This window comes from Cryptomeria japonica, chromosome 2 (assembly GCF_030272615.1).
Source record: "Cryptomeria japonica chromosome 2, Sugi_1.0, whole genome shotgun sequence".
In the NCBI taxonomy this organism is placed as follows: Eukaryota; Viridiplantae; Streptophyta; class Pinopsida; order Cupressales; family Cupressaceae; genus Cryptomeria; species Cryptomeria japonica.
Genome location: NC_081406.1, coordinates 677,848,505 through 677,859,885, shown reverse-complemented (window position 1 = coordinate 677,859,885; position 11,381 = coordinate 677,848,505).

Genomic DNA, 11,381 nt, shown 5'->3' with positions numbered 1-11,381 from the left:
AAATTTTCCTAATCAATTTTACATATCAAATTTCTCAAATAGAAAGAACCTTCAAGGTTGCTTTCTACATATAGAATTCCAATCTTAGAAATGAGTGATTGCAATTGAAGTAGACAATTGTTGTTTGTTACAATAGACTACTCAAGCATGTCAAAACTTGCCAATGCAAATTTGTTTTGTACATTCAATTCATTGGCAAAGTATTGAGTGATAAATAATCATAAGGCAATTTCATCAAACTATTCACATAGACATCAAATAATTAATATTTTATAATCAACATAACACTTGAATAAATCTATCTAAAAAATGCTTTGGAGCTATCCTATTTACTTAAAATTTATTTTGTACATTCAATTCATTGGCAAAGTATTGAGTGATAAATAATCATAAGGCAATTTCATCAAACTATTCACATAGACATCAAATAATTAATATTTTATAATCAACATAACACTTGCATAAATCTATCTAAAAAATGCTTTGGAGCTATCCTATTTACTTAAAATTTATTTTATTTTATTTTATCTAGAACTATTTTATTTACTACATACATTGACACATAAAATTTTATTATATCTACATTGTTTACATTCATTATTTTGGTAATTATAACTTTAAGACTATACCCATTAATGTTTCATATAAAGAACTTTAGCTACTCCTATGGAGGGTTGTAGTAGAAAACTCCATGGGGCTATAACACAAAAAAATGTTGATTGTAGTATAGCTACTGTTTACAAATGAACTATGTATCAAAATGGTGTTATATCTAAAAACCTAACCACTTTGTCAGGTTACGTATCATATGAGTGTAGAGAATTTTGGTTGAACCTCATGGGACTATAAAATAGACAAAATAATTATGTTTTATAACTACTATTTACATATGAACTATGTATTAAAATGTCACTATATCTAAAAATCTAACCACTTTGTTAAATTACACATAATATGAGAATTTGTGTGTGTGTGTATTTATATGTATGTATTTTATATATGCATGTATGTATATGTATGCATATATGGGTAAGTGCAAAACATGGGGGATCAAAAAGTGGTCATGCCACTTATTATTCCCCTAATAAACATAGCATGAGTGTGTTATAACGCACTCTCATTATATTTATTTTAAATTAAAAAATCATTTGAGATCGAGCTCATTTAACTCAACCAATAACAAAATGTAGTTTGCAACCCTTTCAGAGAATGCTTTTGTTAAGGAATAGCATGTTCATTGCCATTTTTTGTCAAATTGTCATCAAAATGTTGTCACAATGTCACTGAGGTTGAAGAGATAAGTTCTTTTTTTCTATTTGTTTAAATATTTGATTAAATAGATAGTTAATAATAGTTTTGGGTGGATTTTGTTTAATATATAAGAAATTTAAGAATGCCCTGCTAGTTGATCAAAACCCTCATTCACTTATTCATGAAAACCCTATTGAAGAACAATCATAAAAACCATCCAACAATATCTCAACATCCTCCCAAGATACAAGAAAATATATTGGGGAAAATAGAAAATAACAACAAAGAAATTGAGATAATAATTGGAAGGTTGTGTGAAGCATATAAAAAAATCCCATAGGTCTACCCTTACCACTTCACTAGAATTCATTATTTCTCACATAGTATCTATGAGTGGCCAAATCAACACTTGGTCAAACAAGAGGGAAGAAAAAAGACAATAATATACAAATATATTATTGTGTGACCAAATTTAAAAAATTATTCAAATATGACTTATGTGCATTGCTCGCTAACCCACAAACAAAAGTGCCCTTACATGATGCTTGCATGAGATTCTCTATCCATTGGTACCACCACCAAGGGATAAGGAAAACAATTTGGGATATGTGGTGGATGAATTTTGATCATCCTCCATGCAATATCAATGAGGTCCTAAAATATTTGTTGATAAAACTCTATTATGAGTTTGTCTAAGAAATGAGATCCATTGTGGCCAAAATTAGGCTCCAAGGCCCCATGATGGATTAGAGTTTAATCATATCACTATCCCTTCTATTGTGAAGGAGAATGTTGAGGTCTAGACCCCATAGTCCATTAGCTCACTAAATCATACCCTTTTACAACACACTTGGCTTCTAGGACAAGGTGATGTGGGCGATTCTTATAGATCTCGATATTCACCTCACTTATGTCAAAATTGTGGGTCTCTTCATTTTATGGGTCTAAAGATGATCATAATGCACTTTCCCAATAGGAGGATGAATCTATATTAGACCAAATTGTCTTGTTAGAAGAGTGGTCAAATCAAAACATTTGGCATTGATAGATAGGTATATTAATTGGTCAAAGTAAATTTGTTATATTTCATTTTGAATGTAAAATTAACTAAAATACTAGATTGATTATAATAATTTAATCTCCAAGTGAGAGTGTTCATCCTATGTCTGGTGGTCCTCCACCTTTTGATAACATGATGATGTTGAGTCCACAAGTATGTAACTAGTAAATAAATAATAAATATAGTGCATATGAATAGGTTAACCCTATATGAGTGGTAAACGGATAACTCATATTGGATGTTGCATAGGTTAGTGTTGGGCCTTCGACATCAACACCTGCTAGTTTGAATGGTCATATATCTTTCACTAACGTAAGCTTGACTATTTTAAATCATTATTTTTTTGCAAAATAATGAGATAGATTTGGTAACTTAATAATGTTGTTTCATTTTCAAATGATAACGTCAACTGATACTCCTCTTATTTGTACATAATGAAGCATGGTGTTGTCATAGTGGTGTCATCTTTGATGCCTTTCATAGAGGTATGACTCAAATTAGTAATTTCATATTATATTTGTTTTCTTATGTATCTATTAGTGAAAATTTGAATGTTATTCATTTGTAATTTAATTTGTATCTTGATGCTTTCCATAAGGCTTCACAACTCCAAATCATAAAAATAACACTATTATAGATGAAGAGGCAAAAATTGATTTGGAGATATTATGAGTATGTGATAGGTGATTATTCTATTATATATCATTCTATACTTGAATTTTTATATATTAATGTGTATACATTTAATTGCATTAGGTGGATCTTCATATTAATTTTAGAAACAAGACTGAGTTAGTAGGTTCGAAAGGAACCATCATCATATGCATCTCCATCCATTTAATAAGCAAAGATGGCTCGTGATCTCTTTCCTTCCTGTGAGATTTTGCCAAGATCAAGAGGCAATGGAAAGCACAAATAAGAGAGACAAAATATATGATAGAAATAAACTATATTCTATCAAGAGAAAATACTGATCAACTGGATCATCAATCGTTACATACAATGAATATGAGCCTGCTTATATAGGCAAGGCTATATGGATATGTGAGCACACAAACATGACATGAGGCTCAATAAGAAACAAGAGTAGGTAGGAAATAGGTGTGGGTAGGTAGGAGAAACAATATAATAGTCCACATGAGGTGGATCACCCATTGAATGTGGAGTGTAACAACAAGATCACACCATAAAAGGTGGAAATTCCCCTACACACACTATCCCAGTATGGCACAAACATCCAAGTGTCTCATACCCAAACTACTATGTAATGCATTTCCTAAGTAAACTTAAGTAAGGTGTAATAATATCCAAGATTAATAATTATTTACACCAACACTTCCTCTAGAGGGAGGTGACAACATTAGGGTCATTTATTTTATGCTTCTATGGTGGTTTTTTTCCATATTTGTTTTACAAATATCTAACATTATATGCCTATATGGTTATCTTATACATATATTGTACTTTTACTGGTTCATATAGCAATGTATTCTTATATGAAATTTTGGTTAATACAAATTTATTTTATCAATGTTATCCATATTTTCTATGAATGATTAATTAAATAAATAAATAATTACACAAGTAAAAAGAGGGAATAAAGGATGTGTGTTTGATAATAAATGAAGTTGTTTATCTTGACATTTGGTCATGTATTGTGAATAACCTATCAGTTCAATTATTTTTTATGGATTTTGATGAAATTCTTCTTGGTCTCGTACATCTCAACTATCTTTCATAATTGGTGATTGATAAAGTAGAAATTAAATTCATTTTTATTCAGATATGCTTAAGTAATTTGTATTGGTGATTAAAAAATCAAATTTAGCTACCTCTCTATAAATCTCAAAGCTCTTGAAAGTTAGATATCAATGAGGGTGTCTTACGTTTGATGGCATTTGTCCACTTATCAAATACCTTGGGGTTTATTGAATGTTTCCCTCAGATTGTTATATTACTCATGAAGTCACCATGAAAGAAGGTTGACAAGTTTCTTTAAGGTTGGTAAACATATTTTTTGTTGTAGATTTTAAAGTGACTCGTCCAATGGACAATGACAAATGTCCCAATAGTTGGATAATTTGTTATGGGGATAACAAATTTATTTTATGTTTGAGAGGGGAAGTTGTGTCATATGATGGGGTTTTATGGGTTTTTGTGTACTTTTAACCTAAAAGTACATAAAAAAAAAGAAGAGAAAACTAAAGGAAAATTGATTAATAGAAACCCTATTGGCATACACACAAACATCAAATAAAACTTCAAGATTGATGACAGATTACAAGGGGGGTTTTCAAAACACATGTTTTCATATGCAATTATGGTGTAAGAAAGACAAAAAGAATCTAAAGATTTGAGGAGATAAGTCATGTCAATGCATTTGAATTAGGACACTAGGAAATGATTATGTTTCATAACATCAATTTTATAGAATCTTAACAATGGTTTTAACAAATACAATGATTATGGTTTATAGAATCAGGACACTAGGAAATGATTATGAGGAGATGAGTCATGTCAATGGTTCTTTTACCTCTACTCATGATCGTGATTTGGTTCTGGGAAAGTTGTGGGCTTGGGGGGATCACTCTCTCTCTATTAAGCCTTGGACTCCTTCCTTCAACCCCCTTACTGAATCTCTGACTGTTCGTTCGGTTTGGGTCCACCTCCCAAATTTTCCCCTCCATTTCTTGAAGCCTTCTTGTTTTGAGGCCATCGGTAACTCCATTGGCAACTTCTTGAAGGTTGGTGACGCCACGTATTCCATGGGTCATTCTACTTTTTCCTATCTATTAAGTGATGTCGAACATATATTTGCCCCTTCCTGGGGATGTGGTTCTTATGGTTGGGGATAGGCCATGGACTCAACCGCTGGATTATGAGGGCCTCCCCTTTCGTTGCTAAAGGTGCTTCTCAACAGGTCACTTAGCTTCGGATTGTTCTCTCTCTCGTCGTAGAGGTACTGCTACTCGGTGGAAGGACACTACTGAATATCATCTGACAATCAATGATTTTGACTTTGTTTCAGTTGAATCCTCTCAAGAGGATGATGTTATTGTCGGTGAGGTCCCAACTCCTATGGCTCCAGTCTTGGATTCAACTCATGTTGTCTTTGACTTGCAGCTTCGCTCCATATCTTCTACTTCTAATCCTAAAGCCACTCCTCTGTAGCAGCCTATTGTTGTTCTGCAACAGTCCTTTGTTGTTCTACAGCAGCCGATTATTGCCTCATTAATGCACTCCCTTGAACCTACTAATGGTATCCAAGCAGGGACCTTGCCGGTGGATCACTCTCTTGATGGTCCCAATAACAGTATTGCCTGGACTGTTTTTGTCGCAGGCGAAGGAGGGAATTTCCCTACCTCCCCCCCAAAACCCATCCTGGCTCAGGTGTCCCTACCCCTCCTTGAGTTGGGTCTAGGTTGTTGTTGAATTGTAAGGTTTTGTTGTTGGAAAAGTGTTATTGAGCGTCTTTGACTATGTAAAGGGTCAGCGCCCTAGATATTGTTGCTTAATTAATAAAAAACAAATACATGAAAAGATCACTAATTTAACATATGATAAATTAGCAATAATAACATAGAAATAAAAATTTAGAAAATACAAACTAAAATGCATTCTTCACTTTCTTTTTAAAATTATACAATTCCAAAAATGCATTTGCACATAGTGTAAAGCCAGAAAGTCATCAAAAAGACTGTTGAAATTTCTCCAAACTTTACCCTCTATAAAAGTCTCCTTACATTTGAATTAGCCTTCTATAATTGGCCTCTTTTCAATAACCACAAGTAACTACCTTCACGGTTTTAAAAAAAATAATATAAGCCTCTTTTTGGTTATATTTTTCTCAATTTTTGTACGAAAAAGTTTATTCTCTAACCTATTACAAATATGTGGCACAAGTCAATTTAATAAAAATAAAAAATTGAAACCTATAACTTCAAAGAAAGACCGAGTTATTCGTTTTGTCGAGATGTGTGATATTTCTTCTAATTTGTGAATTACTCGTTCATTGACAACTTAGCCTTCTAATTTGTGGAATTCCTTTTGTAATAAATAACTCAAGTAATAAAACACCATGTTTTGCAAATGTTATTGAGATGATATAAGCTCCAAAGCTTCCAATTTGAAGTTCCAAAATCACTAATATGTGCCTAATACATTACTAATATCAACTACTTTTAAAATATTGGGCACAAATAAATATCATTTCTCTTGCAATTCTAACAAAATCCTCTTTCCCTCCCACCACCTTTATATTCTATGGTAGGGGGGTGGAATAGGAGCCTCCCACCGCCCCACCCCCCTCCCCCCCAACCCAATTATTTGTTAACATCACTCATCTAAATGGGTGGGTGGGAAGATATAGTTGGAAAGTGGGAGAATGGGTGGGAGGAAATTCACCAACAAGTATACCTCACCCCCCCTCCCCCCCAAAGGAATAATTATTTTTGGGTGAGAATTATAATTCAATTGTGAGGGTGGGGAGACCTCTATATCATCCCAGCCACCAACTATAAATCCCACCCACCCAAAAATATAAAACCTCACCCATTTTGAAATAGTGAACATACAAAATCTGACCCAACAACAATTATTCCCTCCCCTTGGGCGGGTTAAGGGCACTATAGGTCAATGGGGATGTTGAATGAAGATGTGTCACCTAAGACTATCAAAAGAAATCCATAGATGAACCTCTACAAATAGGGTTAAAAATGATGGACACATGTTTCCTATAGGCCATGGTAATATCAAAAGTTAATTTTCTAGACATGCACAAAGAAGTTGAGGTTTATGATAGTCATAGAGTATCTCATTTAGTGGAATATTTTTTTGGTTGAAGATGACATGTAGGAAGGTAAAGATATTATGCAAAAGCCTCCATATTTGATAAATATTGAGGAAAATGCTTCTCTAAAGTGTGGGATAGTAAATTTAATCATTATTATTGCATTTTTGTATGATCAACCTAGTAATAAAGCACAAAGGTCTATGTGATTCATATAAGCTACTTTTATACTCTTTATGACCCACCTAGATATATAGCATGTTTTTGATAAAAAAAAGCAGTGATAACAAGGGCGCTGACCCAATACAAAGCTGAACGGAAAAATGAAAAAGAGGAACCAAGAAAGGGTGAAAACCCCAAACAAACAAGGTTAGACAAGGCAAACAAACCCACTGTCAAACCATCGACAAACCAACCCAGCTCAAGAGTGGGGAGGGTCCACACCTTGACGAAGGGGGGAAGATTTTCCTTTCCGCCTGCGACACACAACCGTCCAGGCGACACTATCATTAGGAATATTCAAAGACAAATCAGGCGGGGGAGACCCCGCAGATACACTGTCAGACTGCTACAACAAAACATTAGTAGCCTGATGCTGCAGAGACACAGCAGACTGCTGCTGAAGAAGGACAGAATTGCCAGTGGACGAGCGAAGCTGAGGATCAGGAGCAACAAGTGTAGGAGCCAAGGGGATGGAAGAGTCTACCACAGTAGTAGCCTCAGTAAAGGCATCATCAGCAGTAAGGGGCACCTCATCTCGAGAGGACTCAACCGAGATAGAGTCAGAAGCATTAATTGTCAAGTGATCTTCAATAGCATCCTTCCACCAAGTAGCAGTGTGTCTGCGACGGGAGAGAGAGCAGGCTGAAGTCAAGTGTCTCGTTGAGAAGCATCGACGACAGCGAAAGGGGAGGCCCTCATAATCCAGCGGTTGAGCCCAAGGCTTATCCCCAACCATAAGCACCACATCCCTGGGGAGGGCTAGAGATGTGTCGATGTCAATCAATAGGCGAGCAAAGGTAGAGTGACCCATGGATGTCGTTGCATCGTCAACCTTCAGGAAACTACCAATGGAGTTACCGATAGCCTCAAAGCAAGAAGACTCCTAGAAATGGAGGGGGAGATTGGGGAGGCGAACCCAAACCGGACGAATAGAAAGAGATTCAGTAAGGGGGTTGAAGGAAGGAGACCAGGGCTTAATGGAGAGAGAGTGATCCCCCCAAGACCACAACTTTCCTAACACCAAATCACGGTCAAGAGTAGAGGTAAAAGAAGCAATGAAAAAACCTTTAGCACACGGGAAAAGCTCAATGCCATAAGCAACTAAAGGCTTCCAAGAAACACTCACCCAATGATGAAGGTCAGGAAGGGAAGGCCAAAAGCCAGCAAATCTACAGACCAAAGCACTGTGTTGGTAGAAATTGATATTCTCCACAACCTCCTGGCCACAGACCACAACAGTAGAAGTCATGGCACAAGGAAGAGGACGAACCCCCTTGGAAAGATGGACAGATCTGGCCACATGAGCAAATCTACGGTTCCCAGCAAAAGGAGGTTTGGGCAGACCATTAGCAGTCACAGGAGGGTCATCAGGAGCCCCATCAGTACAAGGAGAGTCACCAATGACCTGAGCATTAGCAGCAACAGCCAAGGCGTCCAAGTCCAAAACTGGAACAGAGCCACCGCTACCCACACCAACAGAAGTGCCATTAGCATTCGTAGACGCAAGGCAGAACGCCTAGGCGGGAACTGCATGGGCTGTGGGAGTTGTCAACGGCGTCGAGTCGCCCCCACCCCCACCACTACCCACACCAGTAGAAGCACCATTAGCAATCGCAGACGCAGGGTAGTTTGAAAATGCCTGGGAGGGAACTGCAGGGACTACGGGAGTCTTCGTCTTCATCGGGATCTTAGATATATAGCATGTTATTCCTTGTTATTCACAAAGGTATTATATGTGTAGGATTTTGGCAAGATCAAGGGCACAATGAAAAGCATAAAAAGAGACAATAGAATGACAAGAACAAACTGTATTCTCATCAATATGCAAACGATCAACTAGATTAACCAATACAATGAATATAGGCCTGCTTATATAGGCAAGGCCATATGGATGTATGAGCACACAATTATGACATGTGGCTCAATGAGAAACAAGGGTAGGTAAGAAATACTAGGGGTAGGTAGGAGAAATAATATAATATTCCACAAGAGGTGGATGACCCACCGAATGTGGAGTGTAACAGCAAAATAAGACCACAAAAGGTGGAATTTCTCCTACAAGCTCTATCCCTATGTGCACACTTCCCTAAGTGTCTCAAATCCAAACTACGAAGAGATGCATTATCCTAAGTTAACTTAAGTAAAGTGTAATAATATCCAAAATGAATATTTATTTACACCAACACCCCCCCTTAAGTGCAACTTAGGGGAATGAAGACTCAAGTCAACAATGCAAGATGGGTCCTGACTACTAGGCCATGATAGGTACCCATGTACAATATGCAAATGCAAGTAAAACCATGCAATGCAATCTCTCACAAACGGAGAAAGGGAGAAACCCAGTGGGAAAAAACTCCCACCCAAAAGAGAGATGAATGTACAAAAGACTCCCAAAGAACAAGGACAAAACCTCAAAGAGGAAAAAGTCCCCCCCCATAAGAGAGGAAGGAGAAGTCAGCTGACCCCCCCTAATGACACATCCCGCACCCCCAAGAGAGCTCGCAACTGCTGGAACTTACTCTCGGTGAAAGGTTTGGTGAATATGTCAGCAACCTGCTCTATTGTAGGACAATACTACAAATCAATGACCTACTCCTGAATGAGCTCTCGGATATAGTGCATATGAATCTCGATGTGTTTGGTCCGTTGGTGCTGGACTGGGTTCTTCGAGATTGCAATAGCACTCTAATTGTCGCAATGTAGAACTGTCAGTCGTGGAGTGGTGAAACCAAACTCTGTGAGAATCTGCTGGAGCCAAATGGTCTCAGTCGCTACGTTAATAGCACCTCGATACTCAGCCTCAGTCGAAGAGAGAGCAATAGCATGTTGCTTCTTGCTCTGCCAACAAATGGGGCCCGAACCAAGGTGAAAACTGTAACCAGAAGTAGACTTACGATCATCAAGATCGCCAGCCCAATCGGAGTCTGTGTAACCAACTAAGCGAAGTCCTGTGCCTACTGCATAGTGAATCCCATAGTGATGTGTACCCTGGATGTAATGAAGGATGAGAATGGCGGCTTTCCAATGAAGCTCATGTGGTTCCTGCTTGAAGCGGGAAACCATGCCAACTGCAAATGAAATATCAATGCGTGTATGGGTCAAGTAGATGAGACTACCCACAAGCTGACGATACAAAGTGTCATCAACTGGTGGAGAAGAACATTGAGCCTCAAGCTTGACTCCTGGAAGAAAGGGAGTCGGGGCAGGCTTACAATCAGCCATATGAAAGCGTGAAAGTAGATCAAGAGCATACTTGGGCTGCGATAGTGTAATCCCAGAAGGTGACTGTGAAATCTCTATCCCGAGAAAGTAGTGCAAAAGACCCAAATCAGTCATAGCAAATCTGTCATGCAAAGCAGATTTGACCCTGCTAATGATGGATGAAGTACTCCTTGTAATGATCAAGTCATCAACATAGAGCACAAGTATCAAGTGAGAGTCATCCTGTCACAAAATGTAGACATTCGGATCGGAATGATACCTAGTGAACCCTGTCGAGAGAAGAAAGGAATCCATCTTGGCGTACCAAGCCCTGGGGGCCTGCTTAAGGCCATAGAGAGATTTCCTTAGTCTGCAAACCAAGGAAGTATCCTGGATGAAACCCTGTGGCTGCTCCATATAAATCTCCCCATCAAGATCACCATGAAGAAAAGCACTCTTCACATCCATCTGATGTACAGCCCAACCATGAGCTACAGCAATAGCAAGTGTCAAACGAATGGAGTTCATCGTGGCTACGGGTGCAAAGGTCTCAGTATAGTCAACACCTGCAACCTGAGAGAAACCTTTCGCAACAAGCCGAGCCTTATACTTATCCACACTACCATCCGCAGCAAACATGGTCCGATAGATCCATTTACATCGAACCATCTTTCACCCCTTAGGGAGATGGACTAGATCCCATGTGTTGTTCCTCATCAAGGAACTATACTCTTCCTCCCTAGCGTGGTCCCACTCAAGAACCCCTGACGCTTCCCTAAATGTCTGTAGATCGGAAGCAGTAGCAATGAATGCATGTGGAAGATCCTGATGTTGTGATCGATTTCTCCGTGTATCTGA